The 27,102-nt window shown below is 44.7% G+C and overlaps 1 protein-coding gene across 3 annotated transcripts in view; it reads left to right on the top strand.

Moving 5' to 3' along the window:
• The window catches only part of UNC13C (unc-13 homolog C), a 793,844-nt gene that overhangs the window by 716,762 nt on the left and 49,980 nt on the right, over positions 1 to 27,102 (top strand). The window lies entirely within an intron of this gene.

Genomic DNA, 27,102 nt, shown 5'->3' with positions numbered 1-27,102 from the left:
TCAGTGGCCTTCTCCTGATGCTGCTACTGCTGCTGCCTCCACCTCCAGACTCTGTCATTATGCCACTCAGTGGCTTCCTCATACTGCTGCCACCTCTACACTCGGTCTTTGTGCCACTTGGTGGCCTCCTCATACTGCTGACACCTCCATACTCTGTCATTGTGCCACTGTGTGACTTTCTCATGCTGCTGCCACATCCACACTCGGTCATTGTGCCACTCAGTGGTCTTCTCCTGATGCTGCTACTGCTGCTGCCTCCACCTCCATACTCTGTCATTGTGCCACTCGGTGGCTTTCTCATACTGCTGCCACCTCCACACTCGGTTATTGTGCCACTCGGTGGCCTCCTCATACTGCTGACACCTCCACACTCTGTCATTGTGCCACTCTGTGGTCTCCTCATACTTCTGCCAACTCCAGACTCTGTCATTGTGCTACTCGGTGGCCTCCTCATGCTGCTGCCACCTCCAGACTCCAGGATTGTGCCACTCTGTGGCCTTTTCCTGATGCTGGTACTGCTGCTACCGCCACCTCCAAACTCTGTCATTGTGTCACTCTGTGGTCTCCTGATGCTGCTGCCACCTCCACACTCTGTCATTGTGCCAATCTGTGGCCTCATCATACTGCTGCAAATTCCAGACTATTTCATTGTGCCACTCTGTGGCCTTCTCCTGATGCTGCTACTGCTAGTGTTGGGCTAGCCTGCTCGACCAAACACCAGTTTGGCTCTAGCATCACTATGCTTGCCACAATTCAGTGTTCAGCAGAACCCCTGTGTGTGCTTGAGCGAGATGCTTAAGTCTCCTCCCTGCACGTTTGTTGCCTGCTATGCAGCCAATTAACATGCAGGTAAGTAATGCCATTCACTGTAAGGCCGTACCCATGTTAGCTATTGGCATTACAGTGATTGGCTGGCCGGATGACACGTGTTCGGCTCAGTCTTAGTCAGGGAGAGCTGGAGAGCAGAAGGGAGAGATAGTGTAGGGAGTGAAATAGTAATATTTTATTGAAAAAACTTGTTAGAGACCCCAAATTCCTTTTAGGGACTATTGTTGTATCTGGCAGCAATATATATTTTTACCTCAACGTGCGCTAAATAACTTGCAATTGTTTGGTCGCTGCAGACAGCGACATTATCTGCGCTACATCTCCCGTGTAACGTGTGCGCACCCTAAAAATATATGCGTCATCCAATGTACTTTTTCCATAGACGGTGTGCGCTGTGGACAGTTACATTACCCGCGCTACATCTCCTGTATAATGTTTGCGTATCCGAAATATCAGTGATATTCAGTCTAATTTTTTTGCTGCTGGTGGCAGCGACATTATCTGCGCTGCATCTCCTGTATAACATGTGCGCAGCCTAAAATATCTGTGACATCCAGTGTACTTTTTCCGTAGACGGTGTCTGCTGCGGACAGTTACATTACCTGCTCTACATCTCCTGTATAACGTTTGCCCATCCTAAATATCAATGACATTAAGTCAGTGTAATTTTTTATTAGCCGCTGGTGACAGCGAAATTGCTTGCTCTATACCTCCTTTATAACGCTTGCGCATCCTAAAATTATCTGTGACATTCATTGTCCTTTTTTCATAGACGCTGAGGACAGCTACATTATCTGTGCTACATCTCTTGTTTAACGTGTGTGCATGCTAAAAATATCTGTGACATTCTGTGTACTTTATTTGCGCATACACTTACAAAACCTGCGCTACTGTATGTGTTACATACTTGCAAGCATATATACCATTTAAAATGCGCAAGGCGAGCAGTAGGGGACAGGCAAGTGACCGTGCTGCTGATGGTGCACGCAGAGGCCATGGCGCTGGGCGCAGTTAAACTGTGCTTGCTGCCAGAAGGATCCGCAGCACCGTAACAGGCTGGAAGAGGCAGTGGGGTGGAAAAAGGGAGAAGGCAGGCCAACCAGGCCCGCAACTGTTCTCCGAAGCACCCCCTTGCGGCAACCTCCCTTGCCAAGGGGTAGGTGTCCCGCAGTCTGGCGCTTTTTTGAGGAAAGTGCAGACGATAAAAGAATTGTCATTTGCAACCTGTGCCGTCCCAGGCTTACACCAGCATGTGTCCCGTAACATCACCCGTGCCCTGAGCAACGCAGTTATTGGGAAGGTCCACTTAATGACTGACACATGGACACGTGCTTTTGGATTGCCGGCCCTACTTCCATCAGGGTTTCCGCCACCACCTGCGTTAGTGGCTGCAACCCCCATTCTCCTCCTCCGCCTCCTCCTCCACTTCCACCTCTGAACTATCATCTTGCAGCACCAGTCAGACATCAGTCAGTAGCTGGAAGCAGTGTAGCACTGCAGTGCGGAAGAGGCAATAGGCCAAGCTTAAACTGATCTGCTTAGGTGACAAACAGCACACCGCTGCAGAGCTATGGGAGGGGATAAGGGACCAGACTGAGCTGTGGCTCTCGCCACTCAACATACAACCATGCATGGTTGTGTCCGATAATGGCCGTAACTTGGTGGCGGTTTTGGAGCTCAGCAAGCTCACACACATACCATGTCTAGCCCATGTGTTCAACCTAGTGATTCAGCGGTTTCTAAAAACCTACCCCAATTTTCCTGAGCTACTGGTGAAGGTGCGACGCGTGTGTGCCCATTTCTGCAAGTCATCAACAGCTTCCGCCGGTCTGACAATTGCCAGCTCACCGACTGTTGTGCGACGTGAACAAGCTCTGGAACTCCACGTTCCACATGTTGGCCAGGCTTTGTGAGCAGCAGAGGGCAGTAGTGGAATACCAGCTGCAACATGGTCGTCGCCTTTCTAGTCAGCTTCCGTTCTTCACAAGCGACGAGTGGGAATTGATGTCTGACCTCTGTGAGGTTTTACGGAACTTTGAGGAATCAACACAGATGGTGAGCAGCGATAACGCTATTATCAACGTAACCATCCCACTACTGTGTCTATTCAAACGCTCGCTGCTCACAATTAAGGCGGACGCTTTGCATGTGGAAGAGGTGGAAATCTGGGAAGACATTACACAGGGTGATAGCCAGACCACCCTCAGTTCGTCTTCTCAGCTCGAATTGGATGAAGAGGAGGAGCAGGAGATGGTTGCCTTCACTACAGAGGGTAGTACCCATGGAAGTTTTATTCCATCTGTTCAGCATGGATGGGTAGATGAGGAGAAAGAGGATGAGGAGTTTGAGAGTGATCTTCCTGATGAGGACTGCAAAGTCTTGTCTGTTAGGACTCTGGCACACTTGGCTGACTTTATGTTAGGCTGCCTTTCCCGTGACCATCGCATTGTACGCATTTTGGCCAACACCGATTACTGGTTGTTCACTCTTCTCGACCCCAACTACAAAGAGAACTTCTCATCTCTCATTCCTGTGGTAGAGAAGACAAGCAAAATGGTGCAATACCAGAAGGTTCTTGTTGAAAAATTGCACCAAAACTTTCCAGCTGACAGTGCTGGCTGCAGAGTACGTAGTTCATTGGCCAACCGGGGAGTGGAGATGAGGGGAACACACAGCAGTTCCAACAGAGGCAGGGCAACCCTCTCCAAGGCCTGGGACAGTTTTAAGACACCCCGCCAGCATCCTCAACCTACTGCGTGGCCTAGTGTCACAAGGAGGGAAAATTTTGGGAAGATGGTGAAGGAGTACGTAGCAGACCTTGTCAGCGTCCTCAGGGATCCCTCTGTGCCTTACAACTATTAGGTGTCCAAGCTGGACATATGGCACAAACTAGCGCTCTATGCCTTGGAGGTGCTGGCCTGCCCCGCTGCCAGCGTTTTTTCAGAGCGTGTATTTAATGCTGCTGGGGGCTTAATAACTGATAAGCGCATCCCCCTGTCAACTGAAAATGCTGATCGGTTGACTCTTATGAAAATGAACAAGGCCTGGATTGCCCCTGACTTCTCTACTCCACCAGAGGAAAGCGTCTGAAGATAAAGGCACTCTAAATGTGGCTTTTATGGTGTATTGAATACACTGTATTCCCATGCACCCCTTCCACCACTAAAAAGGGTATATGGTTCAATCTCCCTTTTCTCATCCTCCTCCTCCATCATATCAACATGCTTATAAGGCTGCCCTTGCTCCTAATGATTTAGAGGATCAGCTCACCAGCAGGCCCTCACCCATAATGTTTTAGAGGGTCACCAGCAGGCCCTAGCCCATAATGTTTCTGAGGGTCACCAGCTGGCTCTCGCCCATAATGTTTTAGAGGGTCATCAGTAGGCCCTTGTTCTTAATGTTTTAGAGGGTCACCAGCAGGCCCTCGCTTATAATGTTTTTGAAGGTCAACAGCAGGCCTTCACCCATAATGTTTTTGAGGGTCACCAGCAGGCTCTTGTTCTTAATGTTTTAGAGGGTCACCAGTAGACATTTGCTCCTAATGTTTTTGAGGGTTACAAGCAGGCCCTCGCCCAAAATGTTTTAGAGGGTCACTAGCAGTCTCTTGATCATAATGTTTTTGAGGGTCACCAGCAGGCCCTCGCCCCTTATGTTTTAGATGGTCAGCTCAGCAGCAGACCCTCACCCCTAATGTTTTAGATGGTCAGCTCAACAGCAGACCCTCACCCCTAATGTTTTAGATGGTTAGCTCAGCAGCAGAACCTCACCCCTAATGTTTTAGATGGTCAGATAAGCAGCAGGCCCTCGCCCCTAATGTTTAAGATGGTCAGATCAGCAAGCCCTTGCTCCAATAGTTTTTGAGGGTCACCAGCAGGCCATCAATCATTATTTTTCAAGGGTGTGTATGATTCCCTCTATGTGTAATAAAGGGTGTATTGGAGTGCCGGTCCCTTGTAATTTTTGGCAGCCCTTTCACTTAGTGCATTGGCTTTATGAGTGTAGGAGTCCCACTACCTGAACAATTGTACCACAATGTGAATGAGGCCCTCCTTTATGTGATATACAGGTTGTATCGGAGTGCCTCTTCCTTGTAATTTTTGGCAGCACTTGCACTTTATATACAAGTAAATATACAGTAAAGAATGTTTCCTAATAATTTTTCCTCTAAAATCGATTTTATCTTTGGTTTTGTGCATATTATTGTCAGTCTGTAAAAGTGGCGTACTATTCGGACAACATCGCTCCCAGCAGCGACCTGGGAGTCCAAGATGCATCCAGACATCCTCCCCATGCTGTTCCTGAACCATTTCAGTGGTGTTTCCATCAATTTCTGACCTTTTCCAGTGAACCAGACACCCTCCCCTCTTCAGAGCAGTGGGTGCCTGGTTTAATGCTCTCATTGACTTCCATTGTGCTCTGGTGCTTTGTAGAGCACCCGAGCATCACAAAGTGTTCTACTCGAGCACCCGAGCACTTTGGTGCTCGACCAACACTAGCTACTGCTACTGCCGCCACCTCCAGACTCTGTCATTGTGACACTCTGTGGCCTCCTGATGCTACCGCCACCTCCACACTCTCATTATGCCCCTCTGTGGCCTCCTGATGCTGCTGCAACCTCCAGACCATGTCATTGGGCCAATCTGTGGTCTCCTTATGCTGTTCCCACCCTCCCTACTTCATGACTGGGCCACTATTTTGCCTTTTGTCCTCACTGACATCATCATTTGTTTGACTCTTCTTCTGACGCACAACGGATCCTGTCTGTGTAGCAGCTGTGAGGCCTGTATGGTCCAATCAGAATGCGCTTATGATTTGTTAGCCAAAAGCAGGAGTGGGTACAAAACACAGAGGAAATGCAAACATTCCATTCACGTGTCATCTCTGTTTTAGATCCAGTCCTGTTTTTTTTTTTGGCATTAGCAATACTCATGGATTATTGAGCAAATGCTGATCGAGTGAAGGCACATGCTCCACAGACAGGATCCGTTTTTTGTGGGTTATTGTTCTGATGGATCAAAGGAAGGGCAAATTAATCAGTGACGTCAACACAAACTTACTGCTGATACCCTCTCATCTCTGTCGGGGAAGCTCTACTTGTATAAGCGTATAACAGGTTCTGTAGACATATATACGTGGAATCAGCTGGCGACGGTGTAAAAGGAGTGCGCTTCTTCTTGGCGCTAACATCGACATGTAAGGCTGAGTTCATACTTGAGTTATTTGGCCCCGTGACTTCCAAAATAAGTGAAGTGTGCAGTGATTCTAAGAGCGACACCTGTCATCTGCATGTCATACGAACTCACAGTATTGTTTCACTACCAAAGCAGACTCCCTATGCGTGTTACTACAAGGCACAGTGTTCTACACCACTATAAAGGCTCTCAGCACCCAGGAATTTTTTTACGTAATTCGCCTCGAATATATTCAGAACAAACCAAATTTTTCCCTCTCTTCTGCAGGCCAACAAGCGACCGATCGCTATTGAAGGTTTATTGGTACCTTTAGGTTGGGACCACGTCCTTGGCATGTAATCAGTTTAGTTGGAATTTGATACCCATACTCTGAGGAATTACAGTATATTTATCAAAAGTGCTAAACAGCCAATTACAGTAAATAAACTTTAGCAGATATACTGCAACTATTACATATGTACTGCATTTCCCCAAAAATATATTATTAATGTATAACAGAAATTAAAAAAGACACTCCTGTGATGATTTTACTCTTGAGACTTTGGGGCACTTACACTATAAATTAACTCCACAATTTTAAATGTATTCATTTGAGTGATGTTATATTTTTTAATCAAAAAGAAAAGTGTAATAAAATAGCATTGATACGAACTCTATTATGTACTTGTGTAACAGTTAATATTTTTGCACTTTTAGCATCTAGATCATGAGTTTGATACCAGTTAGATTATTTTGTGTATTGTGTCCGTTTATAAATAAGTTTCTAGAAGTGAGAAAAATTATTCTAAACAAATTCAATTAATCTCAAATTTCCTTCAAAAATTGCCTTTCATCTTTAGCATTTTTCAATTCACACAAATCTCTGAAAATGGTAGTCATCATTTTACAAGTTATAAAAGAGAGAGAAAAGGTGTCTGCCACGGAAAAGGGATCATTTTTGGTCCATGCTTCAATTAAAACAAAAAAAAAACAACAACAGTGCATTGTGTTAATAAATAAGTGGTTTGTTACCGGCAGTTACCATCTATTTACTCATAGCCATTTATGACACTGTCACTTTGACATTACCAATGCTGTCGGTTAGAGATGAGCGAATCAAAGCTGACGAAGTAAAATTAGTTACGAATTTCAGGAAAAATTCGATTCACACCGAATGAGAATTTCCTCGCACTTCATGGTAACGAATTACATTTTTCCTAAAATGGTTGCTGTACGTGTGAGGACATGGAGAAAGGAACTCTGGGAAGGCGGGATCACCCATACTGACAAGCATGCAGCTAATGAGCAGCCAGCCAGCCCTGTGATGTCACAGCCCTATAAAAAGCGCAGCCATCTTAGATTCTGCCATTCACCAGCGTACTTAGTGCAGGGAGAGAAGTGTCTGCAGTCGCTAGGGACAGTGATAGAAAAAACTTAATTGTGCAAGACAAAAACATTTACAAGTGCAGGGAAAGATTATTTAAGGTGTAGAGAAAGGATAGGGAGGAATCATTCCACTGCATTTCTGTTGAACAGGGTTCATTCGGGGGAGGTTACAGCCTGGTTAATAGGAACATTTCTATTACACCTTGCAGCACTGACTGGGGATCCAAATTGCCATTATACAGCTCTGTAATTCCATAAAACAGTTCTTATTAGGGTGCAAGTGCTGTTTGATACAGGCATTAACAGGGGTTATTACAAGGAAATATTTAAAAGTTTTTTTTTTGTGCTGTGCAGTTATATGTTCTAAAACATTTTTTGGCTTGTATTAGTGGGAAAAAAGGGCTTATTAGCCGTTGTGTGGTGAAGTGAAAAAATTACAGCCTTTTTGTGTGTATTAGAGGAAAAAGGAAAAATATATTTGCCTCTCAGCGGTGCAGTTATCTGTTTTAAAGCCCTTTTCTGCGTCTATTAGTGGACAAAGGAAAAATATATTTGCCGCTCAGTGGTGCAGTGAGATATTTTACAGCCCAGTTTGCCATGTATTACTGGCGAATTACAAATATATTCGCCTTTTAACGTTGCACTTATCTGTTGAAAAGCCTTTTGATTTTTGATCCCCGGAAGAAGCCTGGTTGGCGAAACGGTGTCGGGTGGAGGCGGCTGCAGAGTCACGTTCCCACATTTGGTATGGCTTGATGGTTGTACTTTATATTACTCATGATACACGTTATTATATTGGCATGTACTGAAGTGCAATGTGTTTTTACACCGCTGCGAATTACAATAATTAATTTCTGGGTAAGTTTGCATGGCTCTGGCTTGGGCCTCAAATACCAATTATTGTGAATTATTATGATGAGAGTCATTGCCTTAAGTGATTATTGAGTGTGGGGGATGGACTCTGCTGCCTCCTCCTTATCCTCCTTTGAGTTGATATTTGCTGCTATTCTTTTTATGAACTTTCAACATGTTTAAGTATTATACTCAATAAAGTACTGTTTATTTGTAACCTGAAGGTTTATTGATTGTGTAAATATAGAAAAAAATGAGGGCTGAATTTCCATTCATCGGTGCAGTGAGATATTTTACAGCCCAGTTTGCCGTGTATTACTGGCGAAATACAAATATATTCGCCTTTCATTGTTGCACTTATTTGCTGAAAAGCCTTTTGGGTAAAAATAGAAAAATCTTGGGCCTAATTGCCGTTCAGTGGTGCAGTGAAATATTTTAGAGTCCAGTTTGCTGTGTATTAGTGGCGAAATAAAAAATATTTGATCTAACAGTTTGTCAGGCAGAGACGTGCTAGGCCCTGCACAGGGGAGTGGCAGAGGCCTGACTGTTTCTGGCACAGGCAGAGGTCGCAGCAGAGTAAGGGGTCGTGGCAGCAGGAGTCACTTTGAGAGGCCTGAGCTTGCATTGTCAGCTAGCGGTCGTGTCGTGACCAGCAACCCAGCGGTTCTTGAATGGTTGACTCGTTCATCCACTTCATCCCAAGTGACATCAGACATCCCCAGCCAGGAGTTGGCCCGGGAGCAGGCCCTGTGCCCTCACCTGTCCTCAACTTGCTTCTGTCCTTTTCTGTTCCCTCAGCCAGAGAAGTATTATATGCTGTGGGCTCAGCTCCACTACATAGCGAGGACGAGCTACTAGAGGACAGTCAGCAGCTACTGGCCAGCCAAAATGTGGAGGAGACATCCGCCGCTTCCTCCGGTAGGCGGGCAATTAGTGATGAGGAGAGTGGTGTGAGGAGAGTGTCGTGGAAGCTGGTGTTGCGAGCGGTCAGGATCCTGATCCAGAGAACGTTGAGGAGGACATCAGTAATGTGCAGACAGTACTCAATGATAATGATTTAGCTGATCGCACTGGGGAGCCGGGTGAATTAGGGACTTCATCATCATCAGGAGAAGAGGGTGGCAGCTTGCCTGTGAGGCAGCGGTGGAGCTAGCAGGTCGCTGTTGTGGCCGGGAGTCAGTAGGGTGGCAGCAGTGGGAGGTCGGGAGCTAAACGTGCACAGGGTAGACCACCCGCTTCGCAGGAGCCTACCTGCCCGGAAAGTAGTGGTTCAGGGGTTCACGGAAGCAGCGGCGGTAGCAGTCAGTCAGCGCAAAGTTTTGGGGATAAAATCCCCTACTTGGCAGTGTGGCAGTTTTTTGTTAAGCGGCCAAAGAAGGTGAACATGGCCATTTATAGTATCTGTGGGCAGAAGGTGAAGTGTGGCCAGGGTGTCAATTTTGGCACCATGGCCCTGTGTCAACATATGCAGCGTAACCATAAAGTGGCCTGGAAGAACCGTAGCTCCAATGTGGTGGTCCAGCATGCCGCAGCAACCACTGCATCACCCAGTGGCAAGCACCCAATTTCAGGCAGTCAAGGCTCCACCACCTCAGCCAAAGAGAGCTGTCTGTCCTTCCCATCATCTGCTGGTCCTGATGCTCCTGCTTCTCTTCCTACTCCTCGTCAGTCATTCCATCAGCAATCGATCACCGAAGTGATTGACCTGAGACAACAGTATGCGTGCACTCCTCCAACGGTGCAGAATCTGAATGTGCTCCTGGCCAAGTTGCTGGTGCTGCAGTCCCTCCCTTTCCAAGTGGTGGACTCTGCACCTTTCAGAGAACTGATGGCTTGTGCAAAGCCGTGGTGGAGAGTCCCAAGCCGTCATTTATTTTCCAAAAAGGAAGGACCAGCCCTGCACATGTATGTAGAACAGAAGGTGGGCCAGTCTTTAAGCCTGTAAGTGTCTGCCAAAGTGTACGGCAGCGCCGATGTGTGGAGCTGTAACTACGGTCAGGGACAATATATGTCCTTTACAGCCCCCTGGGTGAATTTGGTTCCTGCACAGCCACACCAGCAACTTGGCCAGGTGACGCCGCTTCCACCTCCACGTTCTCACACCATTGGTCCTGAGACAATGTCCACCTCTGCCTCCTCATCCTCCACCATGTCCTCAGCCTCCACTGCAGGGACAATTCACAGTGCCCCTCCAGTATACCATATGTGCAGGGCACAGCAGTGTCATGCTGTTTTGCACCTTGTTTGCCTGGGCGAACTGAGTCACACAGCGGAGGAACTGCTCTGTGTCCTTCATCAAGAAATCGAATCCTGGCTTTGTCCACAAAAACTCAAAATTGGAACCATGGTGACCGACAGCGGGAAGAACATGGTGTCGGCGCTGCATCAAGGAGGGCTGAGTCATGCGCCCTGCATGACACACGTGTTCAATCTGGTTGTATAGCAGTTCCTGAAGTCTTCCACCCATCTGCAAGACATCCTAAAAATGGCCAGGAAACTTTGCATGCACTTCAGCCACTTGTACACCGCAAAGCACACCCTACTTGAGCTGCAGCACCAGAACGGCATCCCCCAACATAGGCTGATATGCGACATTTCCACCATTTGGAATTCCACCCTCCATATCTTGGACCGACTATACGAACAGAGAAAGGCCATAAATGATTTCTTCATTATCCAAGCGGACAGGAGTACTCCCCTATGTAACTTCGATGTCAGCCAGTGGCAGCTCATGCTTGACACCGGCCGTTTGCTCAGACCCTTTGAGGAGGCCATGTTATTTGTTCATTCGCCAGGACTACGGAATGAACAATGTCATTCCACTGCTTCATGTCCTGGAACAGTTGATGGTAAATCTGGCTGGTCAGGAGACTGGAGATGTGGTGCATTGATCTCACGGCCACATGAGCCCTGTGGGGGCTTAACTGGAGGAGGAGGACATTGAAGCACAAGCAATGTGTAGCGAAATGGGTGTTTTTTATCTACAGGTGACAGGAAAGGAGGAGCAGGAGCAGCCAGAGGAGCTACGGGGTGATGAGGAAGATTAGGCAGAGGACCCAGACACACCGTGGCAGTATGCAGTGGAGATGGAGGCAGGGAGTCCCTCGGAGTCACTTGCACAAATGGCCTGATGCATTCTCACTTGCTTGCATATTGACAGCCAAATTGTCATTTTTCGGCAGAGGGATGACTTCTGGCTCTCCACCTTGTTGGACCCTTGCTACCGGTCAAAAATGGGGGCCTTTTTTACACCCTCTGAGAGGGAGGACAAACTGAACTACTATAGAGACATCCTATGTAGTCAGTTGGCTGCTGCCTATCTGCGCCATCGTCCATCCTCTCGCAGGTCTAACCGGGGGGCCCTCTGCGCTCATGTTCATTTGCCATGGCTGCTGTGGCAGAGTGGGAGGGGGGGTAGAAGCAGTTCTAGCTCCATCAGCAGCAACTTAAGTCGAGAGTCGCTAATGAGCAGCTTCCTTCACCCGCATAGTGAAGAAACTACTCACCGGTAGTAGCAGCTAGACCTGGAGCAGGACCTGAACCAGCAGGTGGTGGCATTCTTGGACAGTACCCTGCCACCCCACATTGAAGATCCACTGGACTACTGGGTACCAAACTGGATTTGTGGCCGCAACCTGCAGAGTTTGCCCTGGAAAAGCTGTCCTGCCCGGCCAGTAGTGTGGCATCATAGCGAGTGTTTAGGGCTGCGGGGGCCATAGTTACCCCAAGAAGAACTCGCCTGTCCACCCAAAATGTGGAGAGACTGACCTTTGTCAAGATGAATCAGGCGTGGATCAGCCAGGATTTCCACCCACCAATGCCTAAAGCATCAGACTAGATCATCCATGGTGCCACACCAACACTTTGACAAAAGAGACCAGTTTCTTCTGGCTACCTTCCTCAGCTACTATACTGATGCTGCCACCCGCTTGATACCACACATCTGATGCCAAGTGCTCCTTCTTTCACCAACCATCTTCAGCTGGTACTGGTATTGCCGACCAACTCCCAACTTTGTCAACGGGTCACTTTGTGGTCTCCTGATGCTGCTGCCACCTCACCACTCAGGTCTCCTGATGATGATGCTGCTGGCACCTCCACACTTTCATTGTGCCACCTTGTGGCCTCCTCCTGCTGCTGCCACCACCTCCACACTCTGTCATTGTGCTACTCAATGGCCTCCTGATGCTGCTGCCACCTCCATACTGTAATTGTGCCACCCTGTGGTCTCTTCCTAATACTGCTGCTGCTGCCACCTCCGCACTCTATCATTGTGCCACCCTGTGGCCTCCTTCTGATGCTGCTGTTGCCACCTCCACACTCTGTCATTGTGCCACTCTGTGGCCTCCTGATACTGCTGCCACCTCCACACTGTCATTGTGCCACTCTGTGGCCTCCTCCTGGTGCTACTGCCACCTCCAGACTGTGTCATTGGGCCACTCTGTGGTCTCCTCATGCTTCTTCCACCTCACCACTATGTCATAGGGCCACTCTGTGGACTTCTCATGCTGTTCCCACCCTCCCCACTTCATAACTGGGCCACTATTTTGCCTTTTGGCCTGGCTGACATCATCATTTATTTAACCCTTCTTCTGATCTGTCAGAAGGAAGGAAAATTGAGATGCACAACGGACCCTGTCTATGTAACAGATGTAAGCCCTTTTGCATCAGAATTGGCTTATGATTTAGTAGCCAAAAGCAGGAGTGGGTACAAAACACAGAAGACATGCAAATATTCCATTTACCTGTCATCTCTGTTTTGGATCCACTCCTGTTTTTTTGGGCTTTAGCAATACTGATGGATTACTGACCAAATGCTGACCGAGTGAAGGCTGATGCTCCACAGAAAAGATCTGTTTTTTGGGGGTTATTGTTCTGACGAATCAGAGGAAGGGTAAAATAATCAGTGACTTCAACACAATCTTAGTGCTGACACCCTCTTCACTCTGTCAGGGGGGCTCTACTTGTATAAGCGTTTAATAGAACAGGGTCCGTAGAAATCTATGTGGAATCGGTGAATTGGTGTAAAAGGAGTGCGCCCTTTCACACTATAGTAGGATCTTGGGCCTCTGCACGGTTCTTTATAACTGGCTCTAACATTGACCTGTAAGGCTGAGTTCACACTTTAGTTATTTGGTCAGTTTTGGCCCCGTAACTGCCCAAATAAGTTAAGTGTACAGTGATTCTAAGAGCGACGGCTGTCATCTACATGTCATACTGACTCACAGTATTGTTTCACTACCACAGACTCCCTATGCGTGTTACTGCAAGGCACAGTGTTCTATACCACTATAAAGGCTCTCTGCAGCCAGGAAATAGCCGTTTTTTTACGTGATTCGCCACAAATAAATTCGGATCGAATCGAATTTTTTCGGAAAATTCGTCAAAGCGGTCTAATCTAATTTTTTTGAAATTCGCTCATCTCTAGACTTCATAGGTCACCGCGCATGGGATTTTATGCAAGATCTTCAATCAAGATGGGTTTTGTGGACTTCAATTCGCTCAACACTACCTGGCACCTTCAGGGATAAAAATTGTTATATAGGTAGTTAAATAAACTGATTCATTTTCAAAATCATAGTAGAATGTATTTTAAATATTACTAATCAGTTTTACAGCAATACTCATACAACAAAAGTAAATATGAATAAAAACAAAACCAGAAACCCACATAAAATCTATGAAATGTAATACATAAAATATAAACCCTATCCAAGTGAACAAGCATTGCTGATACTGTCAGAATATTCATCTTTGGGTGAGATCCAACATATTGTACAACTTGTTCTATTTGTAAACTCGCAGTAATAAGGGGATGGGAGAACACTGGACACAGCAATATTGTATAATCGGGAAACACTGATCGTCTCATGCTGTCCGCTTATATATTGAACTTGAAGTAAAAACTATTATATATATATTAATATCTATATGTACTACTAAGGCATATTATGACAAATTGGATATTTAACCCCTTCCCGCATTATCACGTACATGTACGTGGGGAATGTGGTGCTTTACCGCATTCCATCTGCATGTACGTGATGCGATTAAACTGTCAGCGCACGGAGTGATGCACTGACAGTTTAGTTTTGCCGGCACACGCGGGTTGCTAGGCAACCAGTGACGCCGGCGGGGAGTGAATCGCAATGCTCCCTGGCCGGCGATCGCTGTGATTGGTCCAAAACTGCAGATGGACCAATCACAGCTCATTGAAGCGATTTAGGGAGGTACTGTGTACTCTCCTCCTCTGATCGTCTCAATTCCTGTCAGGAAGGCGATCAGAGAAGGAGCTTTGTCAGAATGCACTCACCACAAACATTTTAACCCCTTTTAACCCCTTTAGTGCCGAAACACCACTCTTCTGTGCCCCAATTAGTGACACATATCAGTTCTGTGCCTCATCTGTCAGCCTGTCATCATCAGTTCTGTGAATCATCCCCTGCCTCACACATAATTAACCCCTTCAGTGCCAATTTGCCACTCTTCTATGCCTGTCACTCCAGTCTGTCTGTCCATCTGTCAAGACACCTGTCACTCTAGTCTGTCCGTCAAAACACCTGTCACTCCAGCCTGTCCGTCCGTCAAGACACCTGTCAATCCAGCCTGTCCATCAAGACACCTGTCACTCCAGCCTTTCAATCCGTCAAGACACCTGTCACTCCAGCCTTTCAATCCGTCAAGACACCTGTCACTCCAGCCTGTCCATCCATCAAGACTCCTGTCACTCTAGCCTGTCCGTCAAGACACCTGTCACTCGAGTCTGTCCGTCCATCAAGAAACCTGTCACTCCAGCCTGTCTGTCAAGACACCTGTCACTCCAGCCTGTCCGTCAAGACACCTGTCACTCCAGCCTGTCCATCAAGACACCTGTCATTCGAGTGTGTCCGTCCATCAAGACACCTGTCACACCAGCCTGTCCATCAAGACACCTGTCATTCGAGTCTGTCCGTCCATCAAGACACCTGTTACACCAGCCTGTCCGTCTGTCAAGACACCTGTCACACACTCCCAAGTGACATAAAAAAAAAATTAACCCTGTCACTAAGTGTTCCATCCTCCTGTGTGTACATACTCTTGTCCTGTGCTTGAGTGGCACCATTCTGTAAAATATAAGTCTTCTATGACCCATGTGGATTTGTGCCACCCATAATTGTAAAATACATTATTAACCCCTTTTCTGCACCAATAAGGATATTGCCACTACTCTGTGCCCCATACTAGACCCCTGTATATAATTTTCAGCCTCCTGAAGCTCATCGCCAGCCATCTGTGCTACCTGTGACACCTGTCAATAACTGCCAAGTGACTGAGTTTTTATCCTAAAAGATATACAGGATTTAAGTTTGCTGTTCAATAAAAAAAAAAAAAAACATACGTTAGTTTACAGTTTAAAATTACAAAATGGCTTATCACTACCGAAGAGGCATATTCCCTGCTTCTTGAGGACATTGACTCCAACAGTGGAGATGAAGTGACATTTTTAGTTTCATCTTCCTCAAATGATTCATAGAAACATAGAAACATAGAATGTGTCGGCAGATAAGAACCATTTGGCCCATCTAGTCTGCCCAATATACTGAGTACTATGGATAGCCCCTGGCCCTATCTTATATGAAGGATAGCCTTATGCCTATCCCATGCATGCTTAAACCCCTTCACTGTATTTGCAGCTACCACTTCTGCAGGAAGGCTATTCCATGCATCCACTACTCTCTCAGTAAAGTAATACTTCCTGATATTACTTTTAAACCTTTGCCCCTCTAATTTAAAACTGTGTCCTCTTGTGGTAGTTTTTCTTCTTTTAAATATGCTCTCCTCCTTTACCGAGTTGATTCCCTTTATGTATTTAAAAGTTTCTATCATATCCCCTCTGTCTCTTCTTTCTTCCAAGCTATACATATTAAGGTCCTTTAACTTTTCCTGGTAAGTTTTATCCTGCAATCCATGTACTAGTTTAGTAGCTCTTCTCTGAACTCTCTCTAGAGTATCTATATCCTTCTGGAGATATGGCCTCCAGTACTGCGCACAATACTCCAAGTGAGGTCTCACCAGTGTTCTGTACAGCGGCATAAGCACTTCACTCTTTCTACTGCTTATACCTCTCCCTATACATCCAAGCATTCTGCTGGCATTTCGTGCTGCTCTATTACATTGTATTCCCACCTTTAAGTCTTCTGAAATAATTACTCCTAAATCCCTTTCCTCAGATACTGAGGTCAGGACTGTGTCAAATATTCTATATTCTGCCCTTGGGTTTTTACGCCCCAGGTGCATTATCTTGCACTTATCCACATTAAATTTCAGTTTCCAGAGTTCTGACCATTCTTCTAGTTTTCCTAAATCCTTTTCCATTTGGCGTTTCCCTCCAGGAACATCAACCCTGTTACATATCTTTGTGTCCTCAGCAAAAAGACAAACCTTACCATCGAGGCCTTTTGCAATATCACTTATGAAGATATTAAACAAAATCGGTCCCAGTACAGATCCCTGTGGAACCCCACTGGTAACATGACCTTGTTTTGAATGTTCTCCATTGACTACAACCCTCTGTTGTCTGTCACTCAGCCACTGCCTAATCCACTCAACAATATGGGAGTCCATGCTCAATGACTGCAGTTTATTGATAAGTCTTTTATGTGGGACAGTGTCAAAAGCCTTACTAAAATCTAGATATGCGATGTCTACTGCACCTCCACCGTCTATTATTTTATTCACCCAGTCAAAAAAATCTATGATGAACTCCCTCGTAGGCGTCCTAGGGGTAGTGCGCAGTCGCAGCCCCATACAATTAACTCTTCATGGATCCCCGCAGATAACTATGTACCCCAGGTGCCTGAATTTACAGCCACTCCAGGCATCAATGTAGATACTACAGGTTTCAGTGAAATTAATTTTTTCAAATTATTTTTCACTGATGACCTAATTAACTTGATTGTGGAACAAACAAATATATATGCAGAGCAATTTATTGCCTCCCATCCCGACAGTTATCTTTCAAGGCCCCACAAATGGACCCCTACTGACACGACTGAAATGCAAAAGTTTTGGAGACTTCTCCTAAGTAGTGATGAGCGAGCATGCTCGGCCGAATACCTGTTCTGCTCAAGCATCAGTATGCTCTGCAGAACCGAGTGCTCGGCTGAATAATTTGGCTGCTCGAATACAATTTAATACATTGGAAGTCAATGGGAGACAACCAGGCACCCCCTGCTCGGAAGACGAGAGGTTGTCTGGTTCATAAAAAATGGTTAGAAATTGATGGAAACCCCATCAAAATGGTTTAGAAACAGCATTAAGAGGATAGCTGGATGTGTCTTAGACTCCTATTATGTACGACATACAATAGAAAACCACACAAAGGCTGTATGCCAAAAGCCATCTATCTATCCATGAGACAGATGACAGGCTTAGTCAGCATACCTTACAATGGCAGCCTTGTGCACTATAAGATATTCCAAACCAGCTCTCATCTGACTGAGAACCAGTAAATCTCAAGTTATTTTGCATCTGTTGGATGGCTTGGGTGTCAAATATTATCACTAAGTTATTTATAATATTCTAAAAAAAAGAATATATCGCAATATAGCGAATATTATGTAATAATTATGTAGTAAGTCACTGATAATATCTGACACTGGAAAAGCTGGGTAATAACTCAGTGTAGATCACGAGTTATTACCCAGCTTTCCCAGTGTCAAATTTAATCACTGAGTTATGCAGGTCCTGAAAGAAGAAGAAAGAAGACGATGCCGGCTGCGCGATCAAGTGGATGAGGTGAGTTAATAATTATTTTTTTTAACCCCTCAAGGCACATTTTACTAAGCATTCTGTATTAAGAATGCTATTATTTTCCCTTGTAACAATGTTATAAGGGAAAATAATACAGTGATTAGACTTTAATGGGGTCTGGGGTTGCTCATCCCTATCATCTCATAGCAACCATGCGTGCACCTCATCTGCACTTGCATGCGATTTTCACGCAGCCTCATTTATTGCTATGGGGCCTGCATTGCGTGAAAAACGCAGAATATAGAACATGCTGCGATTTTCATGCAACGCACAAGTGATCATGTGCACAGCCCCATTGAAGTGAATGGTTCCGGATTCAGTGCGGGTGCAATGCGCTCACCTCACGCATTTCACCCACGTGGAATTCTTGCCCGTGTGAAAGGGGCCTAAATCCTTTATAGATCAGACAGTGCGTCGTGCGGAAAGCAGGGCTGTTTGCTCAGAAAATTTGATGTTGCTAAAAGACAAGGACAAACGGGATGTTCTTGTGTTAACTACCATCCATGCAAATCAATCCACCCCAGTCCCAGTCCGAGGAACCATAGAGCAGAACACCAAGCCTGTGTGCATCCAGGATTACAACCAGTTAATGGGCGGAGTGGATCTTTCAGACCAGGTACTATAGCATTTCAGTACCTTAAGAAAATCTAAGGTGTGGTACAAAAATTTAGCTGTGTACCTAACCCAAGTATTACTATATAATGCCTTTGTCATCCACAGAACAGCTGGTCATGGGGGGACCTTCTTGGAATTTCAGGAAAAAATAATAAAAAAAATGGATTTTTTGGCGTTCACGAAGGAGAGGGCAGAAATTCAGTCAGCAGTGCTTCTGGGGTCTCAAGAATAATACATGGGCAGCATTTCCCAGGAGTACTTCCAGCCACAGAAAAAAAAGGCGACCCCCCAAAAAAATAGAGTTTGCTCGGTTGAAGGGATTAGGAAAGACACCACTCACTACTGTCAGACCTGCCCCTCTAAACCAGGCCTCTGCATTGGAGAGTTCTTTCAAGTTTATCACACCTCCACTGATATCTATTAAGTTCATTTCATTAATTTCTTTATTAATCCATGGAAAGACATTTTCAGTTTAGCATTCTTTCATTTGGCAATCCAATAATAGTTCCCCCCCCCAAAACAAAAACACAAAAAAATAAATAAAAAAATACTTTTAAATTCCCATTATACTAGATAATTACACTAAAGGGTGTCATTTTATTAAATGGGGCATTTCTTCAATTTCCTTTTATGTTCTGGCACCCCTAGAGCCTCATTTTTGTGGTTTTCACTGTCGGGGTGCCTCAGGGTGTCTTCAAATGTGACATGGTGCCTGAAAATTATTCCAGCAAAATCTGCCCTCCAAAAGCCACACAGTGTTCCTCCCATTCTGAGCCCTGCTATGCGCCCATACAGCAGGCTACAAGCACATATGGGGTGTTTCCTCAATGGGGAGAAAATGGGAAACATACTGGGGTGCATTTTCTCCTTTAACCCTTTGTGAAAGTGAAAAATTGGGGTCTGCTAGTAATTTTTCATTTTCAGAAATGTGTGCTTTGAAATCCTTTAACAAGTGTTTCTGCCTTCTGTGAGACACATGTTTTCTGAAAAGTATCCTTTCCACCACTTAAAATGTTTGTACGGGGGTGCTCTTTCCAAAATGTGGTCACTTCTTGGGGTTAATTTCTGAGGAGCTCAGGAATTTTTTTAATGCGACATGGCACCTAAAATCCATGTCTGCCAATTCAGGCCAGCCAAATTCACATTTAGCTATTTACCTGCTGTGCGACCATACAGCATGCTACAAGCACATATGGGGTGTTTCCTGAATGGGGAAAAAAAATGGGAAACATATACTGGGGTGCTTTTTCTCCTTTAAGCCCTTGTGAAAGTGAAAAATTGGGGTCTGCTAGTAATTTGTCATTTTCACAAATGTGTGTTTGAAATCCTTTAACAAGAGTTTCTGCCTTCTGTGAGACACCTGTTTGCTGAAAAGTACCCTTTCCACCACTTAAAATGTTCGTAATGGGGTGCGCTTTCCACAATGGGGTCACTTCTTGGGGTTTTTAATTTATGGGGACCTCAGGAATCTTTTAAATGCGACATGACACCTAAAAGCAATGTCTGCCAATTCAGGTCAGCAAAATCCAAATTTAGCTGTTTGACTCTAGAGCCATGCTGTGTGCCCATACATCATTTTTTGAGCACATATGGGGTGTTGCTGTATTCGGGGGGAAATGAGGAATAAAATGTGGGGTGCATTTTGTCTTGTTACCCTTTGGAAAAGTGAAAAATGTGGGTGTAAATCAACTTTTTCCGGAAAATATTTAAATTTTTCCTTTTCACAGCCAAGTGTTTCATAATTCTGTGAAATGCCTGATGGGTCAATGTGCTCACTACACACCTTGAAATATTCCTTGAGGGGTGTAGTTTCCGGAATAGGGTCACTTTTTGGGGGCTTCCACTGTAGGGTGTCTTCATATGCAAAATAGCTCCCAATTGCCATTCTAGCTAAATCCGCTCTCCAAAAGCCATATGGTACTCCTTCCACTCTGAAGCCTGCTGTGCGCCCATACATCAGTTTTTGAGCACATATGGGGTGTTTTTGTAAACTCCAGATTCAGGGTAATAGATTTTGAATTTTGTTTGGCTGTTAACCCTTGATGTGTTGCAGAAAAAAAATTTGATGAAAATTAAAAATCTGCTAAAAAAAAAAAGTGAAATTTTGAAATTTTATTCCCATTTTCCTTTAATTCTCGTTGGGCACCTATAGGGTTAACAAAGTTTCTAAACTCAGTTTTCAATAGCTTTAGGGTGAAGTTTCTAAAATGGGGTTATTTATGGGTGGTTTCTAATATGTAAGCCCCAGAAAGTGACTTCATAACTGAACTGGTCCTGAAAAAGTTGGGTTTTGGAAATTTTCAAAAAAAAATTAAGATTTGCTTCTAAACCTCTAAGCCTTCTAACATCTCAAAAAAATAAAATGCCATTTTCAAAATGATCCAGACATGAAGTAGACATATGGGGAATATAAAGTAATAACTATTTTTGGAGGTATTACTATCTATTATAAAACTGGTGTAAAGTAGAACTGGCTTAGTTGCCCTTGGCAACCAATCAGATTCCTCCTTTCATGTTCCAAAGGAGCTCTCCAAAATGAAAGGTGGAATCTGACCAATTGCTATGGGCAACTAAGCCAGTTTGATAAATATATATATTGTAAGGGATCGCCTCTTATTCGGTGGTCATTCTCACAGATACGACTTTAGGACACCAGGTTTCAGGTCCAAACAGTGCATTTATTTTACACTCCAACCAATATAGGTCATCATGAAGTCGCAGCTTCACCTAACACATGTGACATCCACATAAAATAACAAACACTTGCCCGGCTAGGCTCTAACTAACACAGAGTTTCCTGACTCACCTAGGTCACAGTTCACATCCTGTGAACTCGTGCGGCTTTGTCAGCCAATGTCCCACAGCCTCCTGGCTGTACAGAGCACAGTATGCCCACTGTCTCTAGTTCACTGTTTCTTGTGGGGGGATTGGGGCTCAGTAGTCCCCCCAACTCCAGGCTATCTCCCAGCCTCGTGGTCCCTCAGCCTTGCCCAGCTGAGACCACACAGACAGAGCCTTCCCAGACCTCTGCTGCACACAGACTCTCCAGAGTGAACCACACCCAAGATCCAGTAGCAGGATTAAATAGGATCCCTGGACATGAGCATGTCTCAAGTCCCGGACTGGAACCTGGGGAAACAACACCTCAATGTTCACATTGCCACAATATACAGTACAGACCAAAAGTTTGGACACACCTTCTCATTCAAAGAGTTTTCTTTATTTTCATGACTATGAAGGCATTAAAACTATGAATTAACACATGTGGAATTATATACATAACAAACAAGTGTGAAACAACTGAAAATATGTCATATTCTAGGTTCTTCAAAGTAGCCACCTTTTGCTTTGATTACTGCTTTGCACACTCTTGGCATTCTCTTGATGAGCTTCAAGAGGTAGTCCCCTGAAATGGTCTTCCAACAGTCTTGAAGGAGTTCCCAGAGATGCTTAGCACTTGTTGGCCCTTTTGCCTTCACTCTGCGGTCCAGCTCACCCCAAACCATCTCAATTGGGTTAAGGTCCAGTGACTGTGGAGGCCAGGTCATCTGGCGCAGCACCCCATCACTCTCCTTCATGGTCAAATAGCTCTTACTTTCAAATTTTTACCAATTTTTCAGCTGACTGACTGACCTTCATCTCTTAAAGTAATGATGGCCACTCGTTTTTCTTTACTTAGCTGCTTTTTTCTTGCCATAATACAAATTCTAACAGTCTATTCAGTAGGACTATAAGCTGTGTATCCACCTGACTTCTCCTCAACGCAACTGATGGTCCCAACCCCATTTATAAGGCAAGAAATCCCACTTATTAAACCTGACAGGGCACACCTGTGAAGTGAAAACCATTTCAGGGGACTACCTCTTGAAGCTCATCAAGAGAATGCCAAGAGTGTGCAAAGCAGTAATCAAAGCAAAAGGTGGCTATTTTGAAGAACCTAGAATATGACATATTTTCAGTTGTTTCACACTTGTTAGTTATGTATATAATTCCACATGTGTTAATTCATAGTTTTGATGCCTTCAGTGTGAATCTACAATTTTCATAGTCATGAAAATAAAGAAAACTCTTTGAATGAGAAGGTGTGTCCAAACTTTTGGTCTGTACTATATATATATATATATATATAGATATAGAGAGAGAGAGAGATCTCATTCTTTCCCTCTCTATCTATAAAAATATATATAGAGGGTTCAATCTCTGTCTCTTATTGCCCTATTAGTTCTCCTGCACACGAACGTGTGCTTCCCGTTGCTGTATTGCAGACCGCATTTGCGGATCCGCAATACACGGGTGTCGTCCTGTGGCCATTCCGCATCACGTATGCGGACCTATTCACTTCAATGGGTCCGCAAATCCAGAGATAAGGAATGGTGCGGAACGGAAGCACGGAACGGAACCCTACGGGAGCACTACGGAGTGCTTCCGTGGGGTTTTGTCCCGTACTTCCGTTCCGCAAAAAGATAGAACATCTCCTATCTTTTTGCGGAACGGCCGGATCGCGGACTCATTAAAGTGAATGGGTCCGCGATCCGCTGCAGCTGCCCCACGGACCACAGCACGACCACGGTGTGCACACGTTCTTGTGCAGGAGGCCTTAGAAATACGCTATTCGTAATAGGGCACTGAGGGGCAAAGACTGAATTCCCAGAATTTCAATCATGTGTCTGTGAGTGGTAGAAAGCATATGTAGGCTCCTGTGTAGTCAGTAAGCAGTGTGTGTGTGTGTGTGTGTGTGTATATATATATATATATATATAGGACAGCACTCCAAAGTAGCAGTAAAAAGTGGTATCTTTTTTCACCTATGGGTGACGAGACGTTTCGGCTCCAACCTGGTGACTGCCAGCAGACACAGCAGTCACCTATGATTATGTCTGTACCGGCTCAGTTTGGTCCCTGGAAGAGTTAATCCCAACCTCTGCAGGTCACTGCTCGGGAGGAGGTTAGAGCAGTGAAGCTCTGCTGAAGTTGCCGGCCCCTCTCTGTAACGGAGCTCTGCTGCTGTAATGATGCTGGACGCATCAGGCAGTGAAGCAGCAGAGTAAAGACTGGAGGACAGGTCAGGTCATGTCCCCAAAAATTCAGCTGGTCAATAAGCAGAGCAGGGAACACAGCATCTCCCTGCTAATTGACTAGCTTAGTATCTTGGGAAGATGGCAGCAGCTGCAGGGGCCAGGAGGAAGGGAGCTGTGCATTTAGGTCGGAAAGGGGGCGGGGCCATTCAGCCTGGCCGGGCCCTTCACACACACGGGCCCCATGGCAACTGACTAGTCTGCCTATATGTGCGGTACGCCAGTGCCTGTAATACTGACGCACAGTAAATCTACAGCTAACAAAAGGGATTGAAAAGCATGTGTTTGGGCTGCTACAAAAGGCATTAAAAGAAAAAAAAATTCTCCACTACTTTATTGGCGCTGCCTCTATTTCTTTATTTTGTTCCACTAAGGAGCCATTTGGACACAGTTCCTGCAGGGGCGCGCACAGGTTTTTGGCTTTACCAAAGGGTGCTATATGCTTATCTTTTTGTTTAATAGAAGAGATTAGCTATGAATCTTGGTGCAGTGTACAGTGATGTAGACAGCAATAAATTACACCTCTAAGAGTGCATTCACATGACAGTGCCGTGTTTTGCTGACCGCAAATTGTGGACAAATTGTGTCCACAAAACACTGATGCAGGCCGTGTGCATTATGTATTTTGCGGAATACACAGGCCAGTGCTATATAGAAAATGCCTATTTTTATTCACGATTGCGGACAACAATAGGACATTCTCTATATTTTTGTGGGGCCGCAGAATGGAACAATGGATACGGACAGCACAATTTGAGCTGTCCGCATCTTTTGTGGCCCCATTGAAATGAATGCTGGCCCATTCCTACTGTCATGTGAATGAACCCTAATATTGATGGCACAGTATCTACAGAACGGATTAACTATGAATGTGGGTGCACTAGAACGTAATGCACACAGCAATACACTCTCCCTGCAGTTTAAGTTCCAAACCTTCATACTGAGATTGGGCCACCAAGTGAGAAGAATATGATTAGGCAGAGTGGCCTAGGTATACCTGATTTATTGCGATTCCTGGCTAATTAATTCGTAACAAATTGAATTTTTTGTCGAAGTTAGGCGAATTGGCCTAATCAAATTTTTCAAAGCTTCGCTCATCTCTACTAATGACCATAGTAATATCTGGCTGTTAATCGTTGTGTGGTGTGATTAGATAGTGGGATAAATGATATTATATATGGTTTATATTATATGTATTATATTTCATTGATTTTATGTGAAACTTTGTTTTTATTAATTTATCATTTTTATGGCATGACTATTATTGTAACTAGGGATGAAATGTTTTTTTACAGTACAAATAAATTTATGAAGTTATTGCGCAAAGTCTCGTGAGACTTCACGAAGCAATAACTTTGGCTCATTCGAGCCAATACATTCTAATACTGTACGGAGCTCCTGCTCTGTACAGTATTAGAACAAAGTTTTATGCAAATCGACTTCGGATGTTACATCCGAAGTCGATTCACTCATCCCTAATTGTAACGCTCAGTATTAATATATTAAATATATTCTACTCTAGAATATTGAAAGCAGATCACTTTAATTAACTAGTTCATGTTAGTACAAAAAGTAGTAGGTAGCAGTAAATAAAAATATTAAAAAAAATGAAATCCATGGATGTTCTGTAAGGTTGCCTTTACAGAGGCACATTCTTTCATTTGTCCTTTCTGACTCCTTATTTATAGCATATTCTAACTGGAAAATAGAGGCCCTAAAAAATAAACCATATAGAAAATCAATGACATAAGATGATACAAAAAAAAAATTATTGCATCAGAATTGCTTTAAGTTCTATGAACTATATGCAGTCACAGTAACACTCGATTGAAAAGAAATTCCAGTCTGGTTTATGCCATATATGGATCATCCATGAGTGTGTCTCAAGTGAATCATCTATTCACACAATCCAAGGTTTTTGTGCCGTATATAATAACAGTTATGTGTAGTGTAGTGGAATGGTGGTTGATGTTAAGTGTGAAGAGCTGTTATTCTTGGTTTCAGTTTAACTTAAATAAAATGTGTGATTAATATTCACAGTTCTGCAGGGTCCTATTTGGAGTGAAACCAAACTGTTTTACTACTTATGATTACAGTGGGTATCCACCTTTGAGCCCTTGAAGGGGTATTCCAGTTATATAAAGTTATCCCTTATTCACAGGATAGGAGAAAACTATTAGATCAGCGGGGGTACTACCAATGGGATCCCCACTGATCATGAGTATGGGGATCCTGTACCCCATGGAGTCCCCCTAAATGAATAGAGTGGCCAGTTGGGCATTTACATAGCTGCTTCATTAATATCTGTGGGAGTTCAGAGATAGCAGAGAGCTTTATTTGGCTGCCCCTGGAACTCCGATAGAAAAGAATGGAATGGCCGCGTGAATGCCCGACTGGCCACTCCTTTCATTTTGGGAGGGCCCATGGGGTACAGGATCCCTGTTCTCGTGATCGGTGGGGGTCCCATTGGTAGTATCTAATAGTTATCCCTTTTCCTGTGAAATGGTGTGCTGTTGCAGTCTGTGGAAATTTTACTGGCAGGTAGGGCTTAACAGGTAGTCTGCTAGGACAGGCCTGGGAGCCTTTACAAGAAACTGATCAAAATCCTGCTCTATTGACCATACCATCTAATAGATTAAATGATTGGGACAAGAGTTATCTCCGATCCAGGCCATTGCTGGTAGGTGGCAGCTGTATTGCATATCAGTCATGTGCATGCAGAATATGTATGGAACAGGCTCACAAGCTAAGCTTGCTCCATACATATTCCACGTGCGCATGACTGACTGTTATATCAGTTAAGCATCGTTAAAGGGTTAAACACCATTTTGTATTACTTTATTTAAAGAGGTCTAAATTTTTCTAGGTCAGTGAAGACATGTTCATCAGTCACATGGCCTAGGAGCAGCTCAGTCCCATTCAAGTTAGTGGGACTCAGCGTGATACCAAGTACAGCTGCCAAGGGCGGATTGGCCATAGACCCTACACGGAAATTTCCTGTTGGGCCGATGCCTAGGAGGTCCACCCAAGCCCTCCTCGTGGCCGCTAGAAAGGTTTATAATGAACTGATTGCACCTGGCCAGCCTGCTGTGGAGCAGATAGCAGTATCTTGTGCTGCACTGTGGTATTTGGTTCAGCTGGGATGGGATATTGCTCTGCGTTATGGTATTGATCTGCCCTGCCTAATTATGTTGCCCCGTCTTCTGTCAGTTTGGACCTGCCTGCAACATGAGGCCACTTAAACCTTTTTTTCAAGGGCCACTTTTAGTTCCCAGTCCGCCCCTGACAGTTGCTATACAATGTATGGTGCTGTGCTCGGTGAACTGCAAGAAGGCAGTGGCACTCACAGGAGCATGGGTGCCTTCTCAAACAACTGATCGGCG

The sequence above is a fragment of the Bufo bufo genome, chromosome 1, assembly GCF_905171765.1.
Source record: "Bufo bufo chromosome 1, aBufBuf1.1, whole genome shotgun sequence".
NCBI lineage: Eukaryota > Metazoa > Chordata > Amphibia > Anura > Bufonidae > Bufo > Bufo bufo.
Note: the sequence above shows the minus strand (reverse complement) of the source record. Positions and strands in the feature narration are given on the sequence as shown.